The 25,057-nt window shown below is 40.2% G+C and overlaps 8 non-coding genes across 8 annotated transcripts; all 8 read left to right on the forward strand.

Moving 5' to 3' along the window:
- The first annotated feature begins 3,025 nt into the window (after positions 1 to 3,025).
- Positions 3,026 to 3,132, forward strand: LOC149769093 (U6 spliceosomal RNA). Its single transcript, XR_016419451.1, has one exon. It is a non-coding gene; the product is annotated as a U6 spliceosomal RNA (small nuclear RNA).
- Positions 3,133 to 6,160: 3,028 nt separating this feature from the next.
- Positions 6,161 to 6,267, forward strand: LOC149769094 (U6 spliceosomal RNA). The gene has a single exon (XR_016419452.1). It is a non-coding gene; the product is annotated as a U6 spliceosomal RNA (small nuclear RNA).
- Positions 6,268 to 9,294: 3,027 nt separating this feature from the next.
- On the forward strand, positions 9,295 to 9,401 carry LOC149769095 (U6 spliceosomal RNA). The gene has a single exon (XR_016419453.1). It is a non-coding gene; the product is annotated as a U6 spliceosomal RNA (small nuclear RNA).
- Positions 9,402 to 12,425: 3,024 nt separating this feature from the next.
- Positions 12,426 to 12,532, forward strand: LOC149769096 (U6 spliceosomal RNA). Its single transcript, XR_016419454.1, has one exon. It is a non-coding gene; the product is annotated as a U6 spliceosomal RNA (small nuclear RNA).
- A 3,025-nt stretch (positions 12,533 to 15,557) lies between these two features.
- Positions 15,558 to 15,664, forward strand: LOC149769097 (U6 spliceosomal RNA). The gene has a single exon (XR_016419446.1). It is a non-coding gene; the product is annotated as a U6 spliceosomal RNA (small nuclear RNA).
- Positions 15,665 to 18,687: 3,023 nt separating this feature from the next.
- LOC149769098 (U6 spliceosomal RNA) lies at positions 18,688 to 18,794 on the forward strand. Its single transcript, XR_016419447.1, has one exon. It is a non-coding gene; the product is annotated as a U6 spliceosomal RNA (small nuclear RNA).
- A 3,026-nt stretch (positions 18,795 to 21,820) lies between these two features.
- On the forward strand, positions 21,821 to 21,926 carry LOC149769099 (U6 spliceosomal RNA). Its single transcript, XR_016419449.1, has one exon. It is a non-coding gene; the product is annotated as a U6 spliceosomal RNA (small nuclear RNA).
- A 3,025-nt stretch (positions 21,927 to 24,951) lies between these two features.
- LOC149769100 (U6 spliceosomal RNA) lies at positions 24,952 to 25,057 on the forward strand. Its single transcript, XR_016419450.1, has one exon. It is a non-coding gene; the product is annotated as a U6 spliceosomal RNA (small nuclear RNA).

The raw sequence follows: 25,057 nt of genomic DNA on the forward strand, positions 1-25,057 counted from the left end.
AATTTCATTATCAAAATTCACGAAACAGTATGGAACGTGTAAGTTTCATATTAATTTCGACTTGATCATATTGTAATAAATTTGGAGTATGCGCTTTGGTTATAGCGCCCCGTTTTAAGGAATTCTTAGATTTGTGTGATTACTTGTCTGATAATTGGAATTCGGTGCAATATAAATATTCCTTTGCCCGAAATAATTGGCCAATCACTAGGAGCAAACTTCGCGGAGTAAAGTGTTAGTGAGTCTCCATAATGCCATGGTTCACTAGTAGTGAATTGCGACCAAAACCGAATGAATGTCCCTGGAGTAAAATAGTACATATTGAAATCTAGTGGTATACATTGGTAGCGTGACTGCAAGGACAGCACTTACGGTATTAAACCGGTAAATTACACAAGGGCATAAATAAAAAGGGACTTGGCAGAGACCGTTTATGTCGCCATGCGGGCGAATATGGTGCAGTTATATCGGCGAAATGTGCCTGGAAAGCATACATTGACTGGCCTAAGGTGGCGGAGTTAAAATAGTTCCCATTGTTAGGGAGTACTCATATATGTTCTAAGGCGTGAACGGTTGGTGGTGCGGAAACATAATGAAGCCAAAACACGCAGATGTACGGTTGATAGATAGTTGACAGTTTGGTTTATCCGTGGTCTTGCATTAATTAGAGGAAAATTTAGGTATAGAATGGACACGTCGGGCTTTCTGATTTACAACTGAGGTTGTATGGAAGTCTTTGGAAAGTCGGGGAAACTTATGACTTCTAGCGAGAATCGCGCCAGGGTTTGACAACCGCTCGGTCAAGTAAATACCCGTGTGCGTGTAACAGTATATATTTGGCAGGTTGTGAGCTCTGTGGTCTTGCATTGATTAAAGTAAAATGTATGCATATAATGGACACGTTGGGCTTTATAATTTACAACTGAAGTTGTATGGAAGTCTTTGTAAATTTGGGGTAAACTTATGACTTCTATCGGGTATCACGCTAGTGTCTGACACCGCTCGGTCAAGTAATGACCCCTGGCTTGTAATATATTCTGCATTTCAATTTAGCGTAAATGTGTTCTTGATTATGTTACTTTGCCGTATAGAACAATTAAAAAAATTTAAATCCAGCGATGTTCGGGAGAAGAGAAATATCCCCAACTCACAACGCATACGGTTGAAATGTATTTCAAAGAAAATAAGTACCAGTAAGGTTTTGTTTTTTTTTTTTTTTTTGTCTTTTTTTTTTTTTTTTTTTTTGTTGCTGTTGTTGTGAGGGAGGGGTATTTTGAGACAATATACAAAGAAATTTCAGTCACAGCACATTAACGTAACACAGAAATATGCCAATATTCTCTCACTGAGCATGTTGCCTATGTAAGCAACTACACCATACACCAATCGTTTTCTTATAAGTTCATAATATCTGTAGAGCGCCCCCTAAATAGAAGTGACGTGTTTTCAAAAACACCGAAACTTACAACGTTTAGCTGCCACTCGACTTTTTCCAACATGAACTGGTCCCCATCTTCGCTAGCCAAGGTTCCGATATGTTAACCCAATTTACACCTTGGCGGATCGAGCAGATATATTAGTGCTTTGTCCTAGGGACATTTACTGGATTTCGTGAGTTGCCTCCCTTGGGATGTAATGCCAACTAATCAATAGCGTGTAACCGTGGTACATTGTAGATGGGCCGAAAAGGGTGGAGGCAATTTACTTCAAAAGGATTCTTTGGAAGTTTAACATCGAAGGTATGACAACGTACCAAAGAAAAGCCATTACAGGTGTATTTGAGTGATGTGTATTTGTACAAGCACAGACCGACAGTGTTCAACTGCGTATGTATGGGTCGATTTAAGTTGTGTGCTCCTCTTGTCTCGATCATCTAGGAACAGGTTCAAACTTGAACAATTTAGGTTTGGTAGGATGCGGTGGTTTTCCTCTGCATGCAATTAAATTCACACGCCCAAAGCACACAAATGCCTGCTCCATCCGCCAAGGTGTAGATAGGCTTAAGATATGGAAACCTTGGCTAGCGAAGATGACTGGTCGCCTATAGTAATTTTACGTAAAATGACACATATTGGTGGTAGCTTCATAGCGGCCGTGAACCAGGTTAGATCAACCGAGCGGATGCGAATCAACGAACTACTTGTTTTTATTTGCAGCTTCTCAGTCACTGCAGTCTCATGTGAATGAGATCTCCACTGTCCTACGTGAAGCTCTGAAAGCGACCGCTTAGGGGCCATGTTCTGGAGACCTTTGAATTAGCCAAGGGAAATGCCGCTTTCATACAATTTCAAAAAGTAAACCAAATCGTTGGGAACACATTGATGAGCTTCTGCCGTACTAATCAGTCTCCCAAACGCCAAGGTAAAAGCCTTCATCTGATTGGCTGATAAAATTAGCGATTATGCTAATAACGTATGTCACCGGAACATGACCCCTAAGCGGTTCTTCTCAGAGCTTCACGTGGGCCAGTGGAGATATAATTGTAATCAAATTGCGGTCACTGCGCAGTTGGAGTGGCCTCGACTTTTTCTGTCACGAAAGTACGCTTCAGATGTATGCCGGCGCAGTAAAATCACACATTTTGTTATGCCTAAATGTCTCCGCAAGAAAAGAAACATATTCTATTCGGACTACCTAGATAACGGCATATGGCGCAGAATGCATCTAGACGAAGAACCATTAATGTAAGTGGAGAATAAAGAGATCTACGTTTTGGTCAACTTAACGACCGTGTTTGAATGTTTAAAATATTGTAAATGATTCTTTTGTTCGTGTGGTTTCAAATTAGGCTATATGGCAAATGAAACTCATGCTAGCAACGTAATTTTAATAAGGTTTTTATGTGTATGTTTATTTTATTTTTGACATCCTGGAATATTTCCCCACCGGCAATAAAGGAAGTTAACTGCTCCAACGTTTTGCAACGTTTTCCCGCTGTGCACGGTTATGCAAATGTACATGTACCTCTCCTTTAAATGTTACGTGAAAATGCATTTAATAAGGAAATTAACAGGTATGGTATATCGTACTTGCTTCGGCAGTACATATACTAAAATTGGAACGATACAGAGAAGATTAGCATGGCCCCTGCGCAAGGATGACACGCAAATTCGTGAAGCGTTCCATATTTTTAATTTCATTATCAAAATTCACGAAACAGTATGGAACGTGTAAGTTTCATATTAATTTCGACTTGATCATATTGTAATAAATTTGGAGTATGCGCTTTGGTTATAGCGCCCCGTTTTAAGGAATTCTTAGATTTGTGTGATTACTTGTCTGATAATTGGAATTCGGTGCAATATAAATATTCCTTTGCCCGAAATAATTGGCCAATCACTAGGAGCAAACTTCGCGGAGTAAAGTGTTAGTGAGTCTCCATAATGCCATGGTTCACTAGTAGTGAATTGCGACCAAAACCGAATGAATGTCCCTGGAGTAAAATAGTACATATTGAAATCTAGTGGTATACATTGGTAGCGTGACTGCAAGGACAGCACTTACGGTATTAAACCGGTAAATTACACAAGGGCATAAATAAAAAGGGACTTGGCAGAGACCGTTTATGTCGCCATGCGGGCGAATATGGTGCAGTTATATCGGCGAAATGTGCCTGGAAAGCATACATTGACTGGCCTAAGGTGGCGGAGTTAAAATAGTTCCCATTGTTAGGGAGTACTCATATATGTTCTAAGGCGTGAACGGTTGGTGGTGCGGAAACATAATGAAGCCAAAACACGCAGATGTACGGTTGATAGATAGTTGACAGTTTGGTTTATCCGTGGTCTTGCATTAATTAGAGGAAAATTTAGGTATAGAATGGACACGTCGGGCTTTCTGATTTACAACTGAGGTTGTATGGAAGTCTTTGGAAAGTCGGGGAAACTTATGACTTCTAGCGAGAATCGCGCCAGGGTTTGACAACCGCTCGGTCAAGTAAATACCCGTGTGCGTGTAACAGTATATATTTGGCAGGTTGTGAGCTCTGTGGTCTTGCATTGATTAAAGTAAAATGTATGCATATAATGGACACGTTGGGCTTTATAATTTACAACTGAAGTTGTATGGAAGTCTTTGTAAATTTGGGGTAAACTTATGACTTCTATCGGGTATCACGCTAGTGTCTGACACCGCTCGGTCAAGTAATGACCCCTGGCTTGTAATATATTCTGCATTTCAATTTAGCGTAAATGTGTTCTTGATTATGTTACTTTGCCGTATAGAACAATTAAAAAAATTTAAATCCAGCGATGTTCGGGAGAAGAGAAATATCCCCAACTCACAACGCATACGGTTGAAATGTATTTCAAAGAAAATAAGTACCAGTAAGGTTTTTTTTTTTTTTTTTTTTTTGTCTTTTTTTTTTTTTTTTTTTTTGTTGCTGTTGTTGTGAGGGAGGGGTATTTTGAGACAATATACAAAGAAATTTCAGTCACAGCACATTAACGTAACACAGAAATATGCCAATATTCTCTCACTGAGCATGTTGCCTATGTAAGCAACTACACCATACACCAATCGTTTTCTTATAAGTTCATAATATCTGTAGAGCGCCCCCTAAATAGAAGTGACGTGTTTTCAAAAACACCGAAACTTACAACGTTTAGCTGCCACTCGACTTTTTCCAACATGAACTGGTCCCCATCTTCGCTAGCCAAGGTTCCGATATGTTAACCCAATTTACACCTTGGCGGATCGAGCAGATATATTAGTGCTTTGTCCTAGGGACATTTACTGGATTTCGTGAGTTGCCTCCCTTGGGATGTAATGCCAACTAATCAATAGCGTGTAACCGTGGTACATTGTAGATGGGCCGAAAAGGGTGGAGGCAATTTACTTCAAAAGGATTCTTTGGAAGTTTAACATCGAAGGTATGACAACGTACCAAAGAAAAGCCATTACAGGTGTATTTGAGTGATGTGTATTTGTACAAGCACAGACCGACAGTGTTCAACTGCGTATGTATGGGTCGATTTAAGTTGTGTGCTCCTCTTGTCTCGATCATCTAGGAACAGGTTCAAACTTGAACAATTTAGGTTTGGTAGGATGCGGTGGTTTTCCTCTGCATGCAATTAAATTCACACGCCCAAAGCACACAAATGCCTGCTCCCATCCGCCAAGGTGTAGATAGGCTTAAGATATGGAAACCTTGGCTAGCGAAGATGACTGGTCGCCTATAGTAATTTTACGTAAAATGACACATATTGGTGGTAGCTTCATAGCGGCCGTGAACCAGGTTAGATCAACCGAGCGGATGCGAATCAACGAACTACTTGTTTTTATTTGCAGCTTCTCAGTCACTGCAGTCTCATGTGAATGAGATCTCCACTGTCCTACGTGAAGCTCTGAAAGCGACCGCTTAGGGGCCATGTTCTGGAGACCTTTGAATTAGCCAAGGGAAATGCCGCTTTCATACAATTTCAAAAAGTAAACCAAATCGTTGGGAACACATTGATGAGCTTCTGCCGTACTAATCAGTCTCCCAAACGCCAAGGTAAAAGCCTTCATCTGATTGGCTGATAAAATTAGCGATTATGCTAATAACGTATGTCACCGGAACCATGACCCCTAAGCGGTTCTTCTCAGAGCTTCACGTGGGCCAGTGGAGATATAATTGTAATCAAATTGCGGTCACTGCGCAGTTGGAGTGGCCTCGACTTTTTCTGTCACGAAAGTACGCTTCAGATGTATGCCGGCGCAGTAAAATCACACATTTTGTTATGCCTAAATGTCTCCGCAAGAAAAGAAACATATTCTATTCGGACTACCTAGATAACGGCATATGGCGCAGAATGCATCTAGACGAAGAACCATTAATGTAAGTGGAGAATAAAGAGATCTACGTTTTGGTCAACTTAACGACCGTGTTTGAATGTTTAAAATATTGTAAATGATTCTTTTGTTCGTGTGGTTTCAAAATTAGGCTATATGGCAAATGAAACTCATGCTAGCAACGTAATTTTAATAAGGTTTTTATGTGTATGTTTATTTTATTTTTGACATCCTGGAATATTTCCCCACCGGCAATAAAGGAAGTTAACTGCTCCAACGTTTTGCAACGTTTTCCCGCTGTGCACGGTTATGCAAATGTACATGTACCTCTCCTTTAAATGTTACGTGAAAATGCATTTAATAAGGAAATTAACAGGTATGGTATATCGTACTTGCTTCGGCAGTACATATACTAAAATTGGAACGATACAGAGAAGATTAGCATGGCCCCTGCGCAAGGATGACACGCAAATTCGTGAAGCGTTCCATATTTTTAATTTCATTATCAAAATTCACGAAACAGTATGGAACGTGTAAGTTTCATATTAATTTCGACTTGATCATATTGTAATAAATTTGGAGTATGCGCTTTGGTTATAGCGCCCCGTTTTAAGGAATTCTTAGATTTGTGTGATTACTTGTCTGATAATTGGAATTCGGTGCAATATAAATATTCCTTTGCCCGAAATAATTGGCCAATCACTAGGAGCAAACTTCGCGGAGTAAAGTGTTAGTGAGTCTCCATAATGCCATGGTTCACTAGTAGTGAATTGCGACCAAAACCGAATGAATGTCCCTGGAGTAAAATAGTACATATTGAAATCTAGTGGTATACATTGGTAGCGTGACTGCAAGGACAGCACTTACGGTATTAAACCGGTAAATTACACAAGGGCATAAATAAAAAGGGACTTGGCAGAGACCGTTTATGTCGCCATGCGGGCGAATATGGTGCAGTTATTATCGGCGAAATGTGCCTGGAAAGCATACATTGACTGGCCTAAGGTGGCGGAGTTAAAATAGTTCCCATTGTTAGGGAGTACTCATATATGTTCTAAGGCGTGAACGGTTGGTGGTGCGGAAACATAATGAAGCCAAAACACGCAGATGTACGGTTGATAGATAGTTGACAGTTTGGTTTATCCGTGGTCTTGCATTAATTAGAGGAAAATTTAGGTATAGAATGGACACGTCGGGCTTTCTGATTTACAACTGAGGTTGTATGGAAGTCTTTGGAAAGTCGGGGAAACTTATGACTTCTAGCGAGAATCGCGCCAGGGTTTGACAACCGCTCGGTCAAGTAAATACCCGTGTGCGTGTAACAGTATATATTTGGCAGGTTGTGAGCTCTGTGGTCTTGCATTGATTAAAGTAAAATGTATGCATATAATGGACACGTTGGGCTTTATAATTTACAACTGAAGTTGTATGGAAGTCTTTGTAAATTTGGGGTAAACTTATGACTTCTATCGGGTATCACGCTAGTGTCTGACACCGCTCGGTCAAGTAATGACCCCTGGCTTGTAATATATTCTGCATTTCAATTTAGCGTAAATGTGTTCTTGATTATGTTACTTTGCCGTATAGAACAATTAAAAAAATTTAAATCCAGCGATGTTCGGGAGAAGAGAAATATCCCCAACTCACAACGCATACGGTTGAAATGTATTTCAAAGAAAATAAGTACCAGTAAGGTTTTGTTTTTTTTTTTTTTTTTGTCTTTTTTTTTTTTTTTTTTTTTTGTTGCTGTTGTTGTGAGGGAGGGGTATTTTGAGACAATATACAAAGAAATTTCAGTCACAGCACATTAACGTAACACAGAAATATGCCAATATTCTCTCACTGAGCATGTTGCCTATGTAAGCAACTACACCATACACCAATCGTTTTCTTATAAGTTCATAATATCTGTAGAGCGCCCCCTAAATAGAAGTGACGTGTTTTCAAAAACACCGAAACTTACAACGTTTAGCTGCCACTCGACTTTTTCCAACATGAACTGGTCCCCATCTTCGCTAGCCAAGGTTCCGATATGTTAACCCAATTTTACACCTTGGCGGATCGAGCAGATATATTAGTGCTTTGTCCTAGGGACATTTACTGGATTTCGTGAGTTGCCTCCCTTGGGATGTAATGCCAACTAATCAATAGCGTGTAACCGTGGTACATTGTAGATGGGCCGAAAAGGGTGGAGGCAATTTACTTCAAAAGGATTCTTTGGAAGTTTAACATCGAAGGTATGACAACGTACCAAAGAAAAGCCATTACAGGTGTATTTGAGTGATGTGTATTTGTACAAGCACAGACCGACAGTGTTCAACTGCGTATGTATGGGTCGATTTAAGTTGTGTGCTCCTCTTGTCTCGATCATCTAGGAACAGGTTCAAACTTGAACAATTTAGGTTTTGGTAGGATGCGGTGGTTTTCCTCTGCATGCAATTAAATTCACACGCCCAAAGCACACAAATGCCTGCTCCATCCGCCAAGGTGTAGATAGTTAAGATATGGAAACCTTGGCTAGCGAAGATGACTGGTCGCCTATAGTAATTTTACGTAAAATGACACATATTGGTGGTAGCTTCATAGCGGCCGTGAACCAGGTTAGATCAACCGAGCGGATGCGAATCAACGAACTACTTGTTTTTATTTGCAGCTTCTCAGTCACTGCAGTCTCATGTGAATGAGATCTCCACTGTCCTACGTGAAGCTCTGAAAGCGACCGCTTAGGGGCCATGTTCTGGAGACCTTTGAATTAGCCAAGGGAAATGCCGCTTTCATACAATTTCAAAAAGTAAACCAAATCGTTGGGAACACATTGATGAGCTTCTGCCGTACTAATCAGTCTCCCAAACGCCAAGGTAAAAGCCTTCATCTGATTGGCTGATAAAATTAGCGATTATGCTAATAACGTATGTCACCGGAACATGACCCCTAAGCGGTTCTTCTCAGAGCTTCACGTGGGCCAGTGGAGATATAATTGTAATCAAATTGCGGTCACTGCGCAGTTGGAGTGGCCTCGACTTTTTCTGTCACGAAAGTACGCTTCAGATGTATGCCGGCGCAGTAAAATCACACATTTTGTTATGCCTAAATGTCTCCGCAAGAAAAGAAACATATTCTATTCGGACTACCTAGATAACGGCATATGGCGCAGAATGCATCTAGACGAAGAACCATTAATGTAAGTGGAGAATAAAGAGATCTACGTTTTGGTCAACTTAACGACCGTGTTTGAATGTTTAAAATATTGTAAATGATTCTTTTGTTCGTGTGGTTTCAAATTAGGCTATATGGCAAATGAAACTCATGCTAGCAACGTAATTTTAATAAGGTTTTTATGTGTATGTTTATTTTATTTTTGACATCCTGGAATATTTCCCCACCGGCAATAAAGGAAGTTAACTGCTCCAACGTTTTGCAACGTTTTCCCGCTGTGCACGGTTATGCAAATGTACATGTACCTCTCCTTTAAATGTTACGTGAAAATGCATTTAATAAGGAAATTAACAGGTATGGTATATCGTACTTGCTTCGGCAGTACATATACTAAAATTGGAACGATACAGAGAAGATTAGCATGGCCCCTGCGCAAGGATGACACGCAAATTCGTGAAGCGTTCCATATTTTTAATTTCATTATCAAAATTCACGAAACAGTATGGAACGTGTAAGTTTCATATTAATTTCGACTTGATCATATTGTAATAAATTTGGAGTATGCGCTTTGGTTATAGCGCCCCGTTTTAAGGAATTCTTAGATTTGTGTGATTACTTGTCTGATAATTGGAATTCGGTGCAATATAAATATTCCTTTGCCCGAAATAATTGGCCAATCACTAGGAGCAAACTTCGCGGAGTAAAGTGTTAGTGAGTCTCCATAATGCCATGGTTCACTAGTAGTGAATTGCGACCAAAACCGAATGAATGTCCCTGGAGTAAAATAGTACATATTGAAATCTAGTGGTATACATTGGTAGCGTGACTGCAAGGACAGCACTTACGGTATTAAACCGGTAAATTACACAAGGGCATAAATAAAAAGGGACTTGGCAGAGACCGTTTATGTCGCCATGCGGGCGAATATGGTGCAGTTATATCGGCGAAATGTGCCTGGAAAGCATACATTGACTGGCCTAAGGTGGCGGAGTTAAAATAGTTCCCATTGTTAGGGAGTACTCATATATGTTCTAAGGCGTGAACGGTTGGTGGTGCGGAAACATAATGAAGCCAAAACACGCAGATGTACGGTTGATAGATAGTTGACAGTTTGGTTTATCCGTGGTCTTGCATTAATTAGAGGAAAATTTAGGTATAGAATGGACACGTCGGGCTTTCTGATTTACAACTGAGGTTGTATGGAAGTCTTTGGAAAGTCGGGGAAACTTATGACTTCTAGCGAGAATCGCGCCAGGGTTTGACAACCGCTCGGTCAAGTAAATACCCGTGTGCGTGTAACAGTATATATTTGGCAGGTTGTGAGCTCTGTGGTCTTGCATTGATTAAAGTAAAATGTATGCATATAATGGACACGTTGGGCTTTATAATTTACAACTGAAGTTGTATGGAAGTCTTTGTAAATTTGGGGTAAACTTATGACTTCTATCGGGTATCACGCTAGTGTCTGACACCGCTCGGTCAAGTAATGACCCCTGGCTTGTAATATATTCTGCATTTCAATTTAGCGTAAATGTGTTCTTGATTATGTTACTTTGCCGTATAGAACAATTAAAAAAATTTAAATCCAGCGATGTTCGGGAGAAGAGAAATATCCCCAACTCACAACGCATACGGTTGAAATGTATTTCAAAGAAAATAAGTACCAGTAAGGTTTTGTTTTTTTTTTTTTTTTTGTCTTTTTTTTTTTTTTTTTTTTTGTTGCTGTTGTTGTGAGGGAGGGGTATTTTGAGACAATATACAAAGAAATTTCAGTCACAGCACATTAACGTAACACAGAAATATGCCAATATTCTCTCACTGAGCATGTTGCCTATGTAAGCAACTACACCATACACCAATCGTTTTCTTATAAGTTCATAATATCTGTAGAGCGCCCCCTAAATAGAAGTGACGTGTTTTCAAAAACACCGAAACTTACAACGTTTAGCTGCCACTCGACTTTTTCCAACATGAACTGGTCCCCATCTTCGCTAGCCAAGGTTCCGATATGTTAACCCAATTTACACCTTGGCGGATCGAGCAGATATATTAGTGCTTTGTCCTAGGGACATTTACTGGATTTCGTGAGTTGCCTCCCTTGGGATGTAATGCCAACTAATCAATAGCGTGTAACCGTGGTACATTGTAGATGGGCCGAAAAGGGTGGAGGCAATTTACTTCAAAAGGATTCTTTGGAAGTTTAACATCGAAGGTATGACAACGTCCAAAGAAAAGCCATTACAGGTGTATTTGAGTGATGTGTATTTGTACAAGCACAGACCGACAGTGTTCAACTGCGTATGTATGGGTCGATTTAAGTTGTGTGCTCCTCTTGTCTCGATCATCTAGGAACAGGTTCAAACTTGAACAATTTAGGTTTGGTAGGATGCGGTGGTTTTCCTCTGCATGCAATTAAATTCACACGCCCAAAGCACACAAATGCCTGCTCCATCCGCCAAGGTGTAGATAGGCTTAAGATATGGAAACCTTGGCTAGCGAAGATGACTGGTCGCCTATAGTAATTTTACGTAAAATGACACATATTGGTGGTAGCTTCATAGCGGCCGTGAACCAGGTTAGATCAACCGAGCGGATGCGAATCAACGAACTACTTGTTTTTATTTGCAGCTTCTCAGTCACTGCAGTCTCATGTGAATGAGATCTCCACTGTCCTACGTGAAGCTCTGAAAGCGACCGCTTAGGGGCCATGTTCTGGAGACCTTTGAATTAGCCAAGGGAAATGCCGCTTTCATACAATTTCAAAAAGTAAACCAAATCGTTGGGAACACATTGATGAGCTTCTGCCGTACTAATCAGTCTCCCAAACGCCAAGGTAAAAGCCTTCATCTGATTGGCTGATAAAATTAGCGATTATGCTAATAACGTATGTCACCGGAACATGACCCCTAAGCGGTTCTTCTCAGAGCTTCACGTGGGCCAGTGGAGATATAATTGTAATCAAATTGCGGTCACTGCGCAGTTGGAGTGGCCTCGACTTTTTCTGTCACGAAAGTACGCTTCAGATGTATGCCGGCGCAGTAAAATCACACATTTTGTTATGCCTAAATGTCTCCGCAAGAAAAGAAACATATTCTATTCGGACTACCTAGATAACGGCATATGGCGCAGAATGCATCTAGACGAAGAACCATTAATGTAAGTGGAGAATAAAGAGATCTACGTTTTGGTCAACTTAACGACCGTGTTTGAATGTTTAAAATATTGTAAATGATTCTTTTGTTCGTGTGGTTTCAAATTAGGCTATATGGCAAATGAAACTCATGCTAGCAACGTAATTTTAATAAGGTTTTTATGTGTATGTTTATTTTATTTTTGACATCCTGGAATATTTCCCCACCGGCAATAAAGGAAGTTAACTGCTCCAACGTTTTGCAACGTTTTCCCGCTGTGCACGGTTATGCAAATGTACATGTACCTCTCCTTTAAATGTTACGTGAAAATGCATTTAATAAGGAAATTAACAGGTATGGTATATCGTACTTGCTTCGGCAGTACATATACTAAAATTGGAACGATACAGAGAAGATTAGCATGGCCCCTGCGCAAGGATGACACGCAAATTCGTGAAGCGTTCCATATTTTTAATTTCATTATCAAAATTCACGAAACAGTATGGAACGTGTAAGTTTCATATTAATTTCGACTTGATCATATTGTAATAAATTTGGAGTATGCGCTTTGGTTATAGCGCCCCGTTTTAAGGAATTCTTAGATTTGTGTGATTACTTGTCTGATAATTGGAATTCGGTGCAATATAAATATTCCTTTGCCCGAAATAATTGGCCAATCACTAGGAGCAAACTTCGCGGAGTAAAGTGTTAGTGAGTCTCCATAATGCCATGGTTCACTAGTAGTGAATTGCGACCAAAACCGAATGAATGTCCCTGGAGTAAAATAGTACATATTGAAATCTAGTGGTATACATTGGTAGCGTGACTGCAAGGACAGCACTTACGGTATTAAACCGGTAAATTACACAAGGGCATAAATAAAAAGGGACTTGGCAGAGACCGTTTATGTCGCCATGCGGGCGAATATGGTGCAGTTATATCGGCGAAATGTGCCTGGAAAGCATACATTGACTGGCCTAAGGTGGCGGAGTTAAAATAGTTCCCATTGTTAGGGAGTACTCATATATGTTCTAAGGCGTGAACGGTTGGTGGTGCGGAAACATAATGAAGCCAAAACACGCAGATGTACGGTTGATAGATAGTTGACAGTTTGGTTTATCCGTGGTCTTGCATTAATTAGAGGAAAATTTAGGTATAGAATGGACACGTCGGGCTTTCTGATTTACAACTGAGGTTGTATGGAAGTCTTTGGAAAGTCGGGGAAACTTATGACTTCTAGCGAGAATCGCGCCAGGGTTTGACAACCGCTCGGTCAAGTAAATACCCGTGTGCGTGTAACAGTATATATTTGGCAGGTTGTGAGCTCTGTGGTCTTGCATTGATTAAAGTAAAATGTATGCATATAATGGACACGTTGGGCTTTATAATTTACAACTGAAGTTGTATGGAAGTCTTTGTAAATTTGGGGTAAACTTATGACTTCTATCGGGTATCACGCTAGTGTCTGACACCGCTCGGTCAAGTAATGACCCCTGGCTTGTAATATATTCTGCATTTCAATTTAGCGTAAATGTGTTCTTGATTATGTTACTTTGCCGTATAGAACAATTAAAAAAATTTAAATCCAGCGATGTTCGGGAGAAGAGAAATATCCCCAACTCACAACGCATACGGTTGAAATGTATTTCAAAGAAAATAAGTACCAGTAAGGTTTTGTTTTTTTTTTTTTTTTTGTCTTTTTTTTTTTTTTTTTTTTTGTTGCTGTTGTTGTGAGGGAGGGGTATTTTGAGACAATATACAAAGAAATTTCAGTCACAGCACATTAACGTAACACAGAAATATGCCAATATTCTCTCACTGAGCATGTTGCCTATGTAAGCAACTACACCATACACCAATCGTTTTCTTATAAGTTCATAATATCTGTAGAGCGCCCCCTAAATAGAAGTGACGTGTTTTCAAAAACACCGAAACTTACAACGTTTAGCTGCCACTCGACTTTTTCCAACATGAACTGGTCCCCATCTTCGCTAGCCAAGGTTCCGATATGTTAACCCAATTTACACCTTGGCGGATCGAGCAGATATATTAGTGCTTTGTCCTAGGGACATTTACTGGATTTCGTGAGTTGCCTCCCTTGGGATGTAATGCCAACTAATCAATAGCGTGTAACCGTGGTACATTGTAGATGGGCCGAAAAGGGTGGAGGCAATTTACTTCAAAAGGATTCTTTGGAAGTTTAACATCGAAGGTATGACAACGTACCAAAGAAAAGCCATTACAGGTGTATTTGAGTGATGTGTATTTGTACAAGCACAGACCGACAGTGTTCAACTGCGTATGTATGGGTCGATTTAAGTTGTGTGCTCCTCTTGTCTCGATCATCTAGGAACAGGTTCAAACTTGAACAATTTAGGTTTGGTAGGATGCGGTGGTTTTCCTCTGCATGCAATTAAATTCACACGCCCAAAGCACACAAATGCCTGCTCCATCCGCCAAGGTGTAGATAGGCTTAAGATATGGAAACCTTGGCTAGCGAAGATGACTGGTCGCCTATAGTAATTTTACGTAAAATGACACATATTGGTGGTAGCTTCATAGCGGCCGTGAACCAGGTTAGATCAACCGAGCGGATGCGAATCAACGAACTACTTGTTTTTATTTGCAGCTTCTCAGTCACTGCAGTCTCATGTGAATGAGATCTCCACTGTCCTACGTGAAGCTCTGAAAGCGACCGCTTAGGGGCCATGTTCTGGAGACCTTTGAATTAGCCAAGGGAAATGCCGCTTTCATACAATTTCAAAAAGTAAACCAAATCGTTGGGAACACATTGATGAGCTTCTGCCGTACTAATCAGTCTCCCAAACGCCAAGGTAAAAGCCTTCATCTGATTGGCTGATAAAATTAGCGATTATGCTAATAACGTATGTCACCGGAACATGACCCCTAAGCGGTTCTTCTCAGAGCTTCACGTGGGCCAGTGGAGATATAATTGTAATCAAATTGCGGTCACTGCGCAGTTGGAGTGGCCTCGACTTTTTCTGTCACGAAAGTACGCTTCAGATGTATGCCGGCGCAGTAAAATCACACATTTTGTTATGCCTAAATGTCTCCGCAAGAAAAGAAACATATTCTATTCGGACTACCTAGATAACGGCATATGGCGCAGAATGCATCTAGACGAAGAACCATTAATGTAAGTGGAGAATAAAGAGATCTACGTTTTGGTCAACTTAACGACCGTGTTTGAATGTTTAAAATATTGTAAATGATTCTTTTGTTCGTGTGGTTTCAAATTAGGCTATATGGCAAATGAAACTCATGCTAGCAACGTAATTTTAATAAGGTTTTTATGTGTATGTTTATTTTATTTTTGACATCCTGGAATATTTCCCCACCGGCAATAAAGGAAGTTAACTGCTCCAACGTTTTGCAACGTTTTCCCGCTGTGCACGGTTATGCAAATGTACATGTACCTCTCCTTTAAATGTTACGTGAAAATGCATTTAATAAGGAAATTAACAGGTATGGTATATCGTACTTGCTTCGGCAGTACATATACTAAAATTGGAACGATACAGAGAAGATTAGCATGGCCCCTGCGCAAGGATGACACGCAAATTCGTGAAGCGTTCCATATTTTTAATTTCATTATCAAAATTCACGAAACAGTATGGAACGTGTAAGTTTCATATTAATTTCGACTTGATCATATTGTAATAAATTTGGAGTATGCGCTTTGGTTATAGCGCCCCGTTTTAAGGAATTCTTAGATTTGTGTGATTACTTGTCTGATAATTGGAATTCGGTGCAATATAAATATTCCTTTGCCCGAAATAATTGGCCAATCACTAGGAGCAAACTTCGCGGAGTAAAGTGTTAGTGAGTCTCCATAATGCCATGGTTCACTAGTAGTGAATTGCGACCAAAACCGAATGAATGTCCCTGGAGTAAAATAGTACATATTGAAATCTAGTGGTATACATTGGTAGCGTGACTGCAAGGACAGCACTTACGGTATTAAACCGGTAAATTACACAAGGGCATAAATAAAAAGGGACTTGGCAGAGACCGTTTATGTCGCCATGCGGGCGAATATGGTGCAGTTATATCGGCGAAATGTGCCTGGAAAGCATACATTGACTGGCCTAAGGTGGCGGAGTTAAAATAGTTCCCATTGTTAGGGAGTACTCATATATGTTCTAAGGCGTGAACGGTTGGTGGTGCGGAAACATAATGAAGCCAAAACACGCAGATGTACGGTTGATAGATAGTTGACAGTTTGGTTTATCCGTGGTCTTGCATTAATTAGAGGAAAATTTAGGTATAGAATGGACACGTCGGGCTTTCTGATTTACAACTGAGGTTGTATGGAAGTCTTTGGAAAGTCGGGGAAACTTATGACTTCTAGCGAGAATCGCGCCAGGGTTTGACAACCGCTCGGTCAAGTAAATACCCGTGTGCGTGTAACAGTATATATTTGGCAGGTTGTGAGCTCTGTGGTCTTGCATTGATTAAAGTAAAATGTATGCATATAATGGACACGTTGGGCTTTATAATTTACAACTGAAGTTGTATGGAAGTCTTTGTAAATTTGGGGTAAACTTATGACTTCTATCGGGTATCACGCTAGTGTCTGACACCGCTCGGTCAAGTAATGACCCCTGGCTTGTAATATATTCTGCATTTCAATTTAGCGTAAATGTGTTCTTGATTATGTTACTTTGCCGTATAGAACAATTAAAAAAATTTAAATCCAGCGATGTTCGGGAGAAGAGAAATATCCCCAACTCACAACGCATACGGTTGAAATGTATTTCAAAGAAAATAAGTACCAGTAAGGTTTTGTTTTTTTTTTTTTTTTTGTCTTTTTTTTTTTTTTTTTTTTTGTTGCTGTTGTTGTGAGGGAGGGGTATTTTGAGACAATATACAAAGAAATTTCAGTCACAGCACATTAACGTAACACAGAAATATGCCAATATTCTCTCACTGAGCATGTTGCCTATGTAAGCAACTACACCATACACCAATCGTTTTCTTATAAGTTCATAATATCTGTAGAGCGCCCCCTAAATAGAAGTGACGTGTTTTCAAAAACACCGAAACTTACAACGTTTAGCTGCCACTCGACTTTTTCCAACATGAACTGGTCCCCATCTTCGCTAGCCAAGGTTCCGATATGTTAACCCAATTTACACCTTGGCGGATCGAGCAGATATATTAGTGCTTTGTCCTAGGGACATTTACTGGATTTCGTGAGTTGCCTCCCTTGGGATGTAATGCCAACTAATCAATAGCGTGTAACCGTGGTACATTGTAGATGGGCCGAAAAGGGTGGAGGCAATTTACTTCAAAAGGATTCTTTGGAAGTTTAACATCGAAGGTATGACAACGTACCAAAGAAAAGCCATTACAGGTGTATTTGAGTGATGTGTATTTGTACAAGCACAGACCGACAGTGTTCAACTGCGTATGTATGGGTCGATTTAAGTTGTGTGCTCCTCTTGTCTCGATCATCTAGGAACAGGTTCAAACTTGAACAATTTAGGTTTGTAGGATGCGGTGGTTTTCCTCTGCATGCAATTAAATTCACACGCCCAAAGCACACAAATGCCTGCTCATCCGCCAAGGTGTAGATAGGCTTAAGATATGGAAACCTTGGCTAGCGAAGATGACTGGTCGCCTATAGTAATTTTACGTAAAATGACACATATTGGTGGTAGCTTCATAGCGGCCGTGAACCAGGTTAGATCAACCGAGCGGATGCGAATCAACGAACTACTTGTTTTTATTTGCAGCTTCTCAGTCACTGCAGTCTCATGTGAATGAGATCTCCACTGTCCTACGTGAAGCTCTGAAAGCGACCGCTTAGGGGCCATGTTCTGGAGACCTTTGAATTAGCCAAGGGAAATGCCGCTTTCATACAATTTCAAAAAGTAAACCAAATCGTTGGGAACACATTGATGAGCTTCTGCCGTACTAATCAGTCTCCCAAACGCCAAGGTAAAAGCCTTCATCTGATTGGCTGATAAAATTAGCGATTATGCTAATAACGTATGTCACCGGAACATGACCCCTAAGCGGTTCTTCTCAGAGCTTCACGTGGGCCAGTGGAGATATAATTGTAATCAAATTGCGGTCACTGCGCAGTTGGAGTGGCCTCGACTTTTTCTGTCACGAAAGTACGCTTCAGATGTATGCCGGCGCAGTAAAATCACACATTTTGTTATGCCTAAATGTCTCCGCAAGAAAAGAAACATATTCTATTCGGACTACCTAGATAACGGCATATGGCGCAGAATGCATCTAGACGAAGAACCATTAATGTAAGTGGAGAATAAAGAGATCTACGTTTTGGTCAACTTAACGACCGTGTTTGAATGTTTAAAATATTGTAAATGATTCTTTTGTTCGTGTGGTTTCAAATTAGGCTATATGGCAAATGAAACTCATGCTAGCAACGTAATTTTAATAAGGTTTTTATGTGTATGTTTATTTTATTTTTGACATCCTGGAATATTTCCCCACCGGCAATAAAGGAAGTTAACTGCTCCAACGTTTTGCAACGTTTTCCCGCTGTGCACGGTTATGCAAATGTACATGTACCTCTCCTTTAAATGTTACGTGAAAATGCATTTAATAAGGAAATTAACAGGTATGGTATATCGTACTTGCTTCGGCAGTACATATACTAAAATTGGAACGATACAGAGAAGATTAGCATGGCCCCTGCGCAAGGATGACACGCAAATTCGTGAAGCGTTCCATATTTTTAATTTCATTATCAAAATTCACGAAACAGTATGGAACGTGTAAGTTTCATATTAATTTCGACTTGATCATATTGTAATAAATTTGGAGTATGCGCTTTGGTTATAGCGCCCCGTTTTAAGGAATTCTTAGATTTGTGTGATTACTTGTCTGATAATTGGAATTCGGTGCAATATAAATATTCCTTTGCCCGAAATAATTGGCCAATCACTAGGAGCAAACTTCGCGGAGTAAAGTGTTAGTGAGTCTCCATAATGCCATGGTTCACTAGTAGTGAATTGCGACCAAAACCGAATGAATGTCCCTGGAGTAAAATAGTACATATTGAAATCTAGTGGTATACATTGGTAGCGTGACTGCAAGGACAGCACTTACGGTATTAAACCGGTAAATTACACAAGGGCATAAATAAAAAGGGACTTGGCAGAGACCGTTTATGTCGCCATGCGGGCGAATATGGTGCAGTTATATCGGCGAAATGTGCCTGGAAAGCATACATTGACTGGCCTAAGGTGGCGGAGTTAAAATAGTTCCCATTGTTAGGGAGTACTCATATATGTTCTAAGGCGTGAACGGTTGGTGGTGCGGAAACATAATGAAGCCAAAACACGCAGATGTACGGTTGATAGATAGTTGACAGTTTGGTTTATCCGTGGTCTTGCATTAATTAGAGGAAAATTTAGGTATAGAATGGACACGTCGGGCTTTCTGATTTACAACTGAGGTTGTATGGAAGTCTTTGGAAAGTCGGGGAAACTTATGACTTCTAGCGAGAATCGCGCCAGGGTTTGACAACCGCTCGGTCAAGTAAATACCCGTGTGCGTGTAACAGTATATATTTGGCAGGTTGTGAGCTCTGTGGTCTTGCATTGATTAAAGTAAAATGTATGCATATAATGGACACGTTGGGCTTTATAATTTACAACTGAAGTTGTATGGAAGTCTTTGTAAATTTGGGGTAAACTTATGACTTCTATCGGGTATCACGCTAGTGTCTGACACCGCTCGGTCAAGTAATGACCCCTGGCTTGTAATATATTCTGCATTTCAATTTAGCGTAAATGTGTTCTTGATTATGTTACTTTGCCGTATAGAACAATTAAAAAAATTTAAATCCAGCGATGTTCGGGAGAAGAGAAATATCCCCAACTCACAACGCATACGGTTGAAATGTATTTCAAAGAAAATAAGTACCAGTAAGGTTTTGTTTTTTTTTTTTTTTTTGTCTTTTTTTTTTTTTTTTTTTTTTTGTTGCTGTTGTTGTGAGGGAGGGGTATTTTGAGACAATATACAAAGAAATTTCAGTCACAGCACATTAACGTAACACAGAAATATGCCAATATTCTCTCACTGAGCATGTTGCCTATGTAAGCAACTACACCATACACCAATCGTTTTCTTATAAGTTCATAATATCTGTAGAGCGCCCCCTAAATAGAAGTGACGTGTTTTCAAAAACACCGAAACTTACAACGTTTAGCTGCCACTCGACTTTTTCCAACATGAACTGTCCCCATCTTCGCTAGCCAAGGTTCCGATATGTTAACCCAATTTACACCTTGGCGGATCGAGCAGATATATTAGTGCTTTGTCCTAGGGACATTTACTGGATTTCGTGAGTTGCCTCCCTTGGGATGTAATGCCAACTAATCAATAGCGTGTAACCGTGGTACATTGTAGATGGGCCGAAAAGGGTGGAGGCAATTTACTTCAAAAGGATTCTTTGGAAGTTTAACATCGAAGGTATGACAACGTACCAAAGAAAAGCCATTACAGGTGTATTTGAGTGATGTGTATTTGTACAAGCACAGACCGACAGTGTTCAACTGCGTATGTATGGGTCGATTTAAGTTGTGTGCTCCTCTTGTCTCGATCATCTAGGAACAGGTTCAAACTTGAACAATTTAGGTTTGGTAGGATGCGGTGGTTTTCCTCTGCATGCAATTAAATTCACACGCCCAAAGCACACAAATGCCTGCTCCATCCGCCAAGGTGTAGATAGGCTTAAGATATGGAAACCTTGGCTAGCGAAGATGACTGGTCGCCTATAGTAATTTTACGTAAAATGACACATATTGGTGGTAGCTTCATAGCGGCCGTGAACCAGGTTAGATCAACCGAGCGGATGCGAATCAACGAACTACTTGTTTTTATTTGCAGCTTCTCAGTCACTGCAGTCTCATGTGAATGAGATCTCCACTGTCCTACGTGAAGCTCTGAAAGCGACCGCTTAGGGGCCATGTTCTGGAGACCTTTGAATTAGCCAAGGGAAATGCCGCTTTCATACAATTTCAAAAAGTAAACCAAATCGTTGGGAACACATTGATGAGCTTCTGCCGTACTAATCAGTCTCCCAAACGCCAAGGTAAAAGCCTTCATCTGATTGGCTGATAAAATTAGCGATTATGCTAATAACGTATGTCACCGGAACATGACCCCTAAGCGGTTCTTCTCAGAGCTTCACGTGGGCCAGTGGAGATATAATTGTAATCAAATTGCGGTCACTGCGCAGTTGGAGTGGCCTCGACTTTTTCTGTCACGAAAGTACGCTTCAGATGTATGCCGGCGCAGTAAAATCACACATTTTGTTATGCCTAAATGTCTCCGCAAGAAAAGAAACATATTCTATTCGGACTACCTAGATAACGGCATATGGCGCAGAATGCATCTAGACGAAGAACCATTAATGTAAGTGGAGAATAAAGAGATCTACGTTTTGGTCAACTTAACGACCGTGTTTGAATGTTTAAAATATTGTAAATGATTCTTTGTTCGTGTGGTTTCAAATTAGGCTATATGGCAAATGAAACTCATGCTAGCAACGTAATTTTAATAAGGTTTTTTATGTGTATGTTTATTTTATTTTTGACATCCTGGAATATTTCCCCACCGGCAATAAAGGAAGTTAACTGCTCCAACGTTTTGCAACGTTTTCCCGCTGTGCACGGTTATGCAAATGTACATGTACCTCTCCTTTAAATGTTACGTGAAAATGCATTTAATAAGGAAATTAACAGGTATGGTATATCGTACTTGCTTCGGCAGTACATATACTAAATTGGAACGATACAGAGAAGATTAGCATGGCCCCTGCGCAAGGATGACACGCAAATTCGTGAAGCGTTCCATATTTTTAATTTCATTATCAAAATTCACGAAAACAGTATGGAACGTGTAAGTTTCATATTAATTTCGACTTGATCATATTGTAATAAATTTGGAGTATGCGCTTTGGTTATAGCGCCCCGTTTTAAGGAATTCTTAGATTTGTGTGATTACTTGTCTGATAATTGGAATTCGGTGCAATATAAATATTCCTTTGCCCGAAATAATTGGCCAATCACTAGGAGCAAACTTCGCGGAGTAAAGTGTTAGTGAGTCTCCATAATGCCATGGTTCACTAGTAGTGAATTGCGACCAAAACCGAATGAATGTCCCTGGAGTAAAATAGTACATATTGAAATCTAGTGGTATACATTGGTAGCGTGACTGCAAGGACAGCACTTACGGTATTAAACCGGTAAATTACACAAGGGCATAAATAAAAAGGGACTTGGCAGAGACCGTTTATGTCGCCATGCGGGCGAATATGGTGCAGTTATATCGGCGAAATGTGCCTGGAAAGCATACATTGACTGGCCTAAGGTGGCGGAGTTAAAATAGTTCCCATTGTTAGGGAGTACTCATATATGTTCTAAGGCGTGAACGGTTGGTGGTGCGGAAACATAATGAAGCCAAAACACGCAGATGTACGGTTGATAGATAGTTGACAGTTTGGTTTATCCGTGGTCTTGCATTAATTAGAGGAAAATTTAGGTATAGAATGGACACGTCGGGCTTTCTGATTTACAACTGAGGTTGTATGGAAGTCTTTGGAAAGTCGGGGAAACTTATGACTTCTAGCGAGAATCGCGCCAGGGTTTGACAACCGCTCGGTCAAGTAAATACCCGTGTGCGTGTAACAGTATATATTTGGCAGGTTGTGAGCTCTGTGGTCTTGCATTGATTAAAGTAAAATGTATGCATATAATGGACACGTTGGGCTTTATAATTTACAACTGAAGTTGTATGGAAGTCTTTGTAAATTTGGGGTAAACTTATGACTTCTATCGGGTATCACGCTAGTGTCTGACACCGCTCGGTCAAGTAATGACCCCTGGCTTGTAATATATTCTGCATTTCAATTTAGCGTAAATGTGTTCTTGATTATGTTACTTTGCCGTATAGAACAATTAAAAAAATTTAAATCCAGCGATGTTCGGGAGAAGAGAAATATCCCCAACTCACAACGCATACGGTTGAAATGTATTTCAAAGAAAATAAGTACCAGTAAGGTTTTGTTTTTTTTTTTTTTTTTGTCTTTTTTTTTTTTTTTTTTTTTGTTGCTGTTGTTGTGAGGGAGGGGTATTTTGAGACAATATACAAAGAAATTTCAGTCACAGCACATTAACGTAACACAGAAATATGCCAATATTCTCTCACTGAGCATGTTGCCTATGTAAGCAACTACACCATACACCAATCGTTTTCTTATAAGTTCATAATATCTGTAGAGCGCCCCCTAAATAGAAGTGACGTGTTTCAAAAACACCGAAACTTACAACGTTTAGCTGCCACTCGACTTTTTCCAACATGAACTGGTCCCCATCTTCGCTAGCCAAGGTTCCGATATGTTAACCCAATTTACACCTTGGCGGATCGAGCAGATATATTAGTGCTTTGTCCTAGGGACATTTACTGGATTTCGTGAGTTGCCTCCCTTGGGATGTAATGCCAACTAATCAATAGCGTGTAACCGTGGTACATTGTAGATGGGCCGAAAAGGGTGGAGGCAATTTACTTCAAAAGGATTCTTTGGAAGTTTAACATCGAAGGTATGACAACGTACCAAAGAAAAGCCATTACAGGTGTATTTGAGTGATGTGTATTTGTACAAGCACAGACCGACAGTGTTCAACTGCGTATGTATGGGTCGATTTAAGTTGTGTGCTCCTCTTGTCTCGATCATCTAGGAACAGGTTCAAACTTGAACAATTTAGGTTTGGTAGGATGCGGTGGTTTTCCTCTGCATGCAATTAAATTCACACGCCCAAAGCACACAAATGCCTGCTCCATCCGCCAAGGTGTAGATAGGCTTAAGATATGGAAACCTTGGCTAGCGAAGATGACTGGTCGCCTATAGTAATTTTACGTAAAATGACACATATTGGTGGTAGCTTCATAGCGGCCGTGAACCAGGTTAGATCAACCGAGCGGATGCGAATCAACGAACTACTTGTTTTTATTTGCAGCTTCTCAGTCACTGCAGTCTCATGTGAATGAGATCTCCACTGTCCTACGTGAAGCTCTGAAAGCGACCGCTTAGGGGCCATGTTCTGGAGACCTTTGAATTAGCCAAGGGAAATGCCGCTTTCATACAATTTCAAAAAGTAAACCAAATCGTTGGGAACACATTGATGAGCTTCTGCCGTACTAATCAGTCTCCCAAACGCCAAGGTAAAAGCCTTCATCTGATTGGCTGATAAAATTAGCGATTATGCTAATAACGTATGTCACCGGAACATGACCCCTAAGCGGTTCTTCTCAGAGCTTCACGTGGGCCAGTGGAGATATAATTGTAATCAAATTGCGGTCACTGCGCAGTTGGAGTGGCCTCGACTTTTTCTGTCACGAAAGTACGCTTCAGATGTATGCCGGCGCAGTAAAATCACACATTTTGTTATGCCTAAATGTCTCCGCAAGAAAAGAAACATATTCTATTCGGACTACCTAGATAACGGCATATGGCGCAGAATGCATCTAGACGAAGAACCATTAATGTAAGTGGAGAATAAAGAGATCTACGTTTTGGTCAACTTAACGACCGTGTTTGAATGTTTAAAATATTGTAAATGATTCTTTTGTTCGTGTGGTTTCAAATTAGGCTATATGGCAAATGAAACTCATGCTAGCAACGTAATTTTAATAAGGTTTTTATGTGTATGTTTATTTTATTTTTGACATCCTGGAATATTTCCCCACCGGCAATAAAGGAAGTTAACTGCTCCAACGTTTTGCAACGTTTTCCCGCTGTGCACGGTTATGCAAATGTACATGTACCTCTCCTTTAAATGTTACGTGAAAATGCATTTAATAAGGAAATTAACAGGTATGGTATATCGTACTTGCTTCGGCAGTACATATACTAAAATTGGAACGATACAGAGAAGATTAGCATGGCCCTGCGCAAGGATGACACGCAAATTCGTGAAGCGTTCCATATTTTT

Source organism: Sinohyriopsis cumingii, unplaced genomic scaffold (assembly GCF_028554795.1).
Source record: "Sinohyriopsis cumingii isolate HCF-2022 unplaced genomic scaffold, ASM2855479v2 utg004816l, whole genome shotgun sequence".
In the NCBI taxonomy this organism is placed as follows: Eukaryota; Metazoa; Mollusca; class Bivalvia; order Unionida; family Unionidae; genus Sinohyriopsis; species Sinohyriopsis cumingii.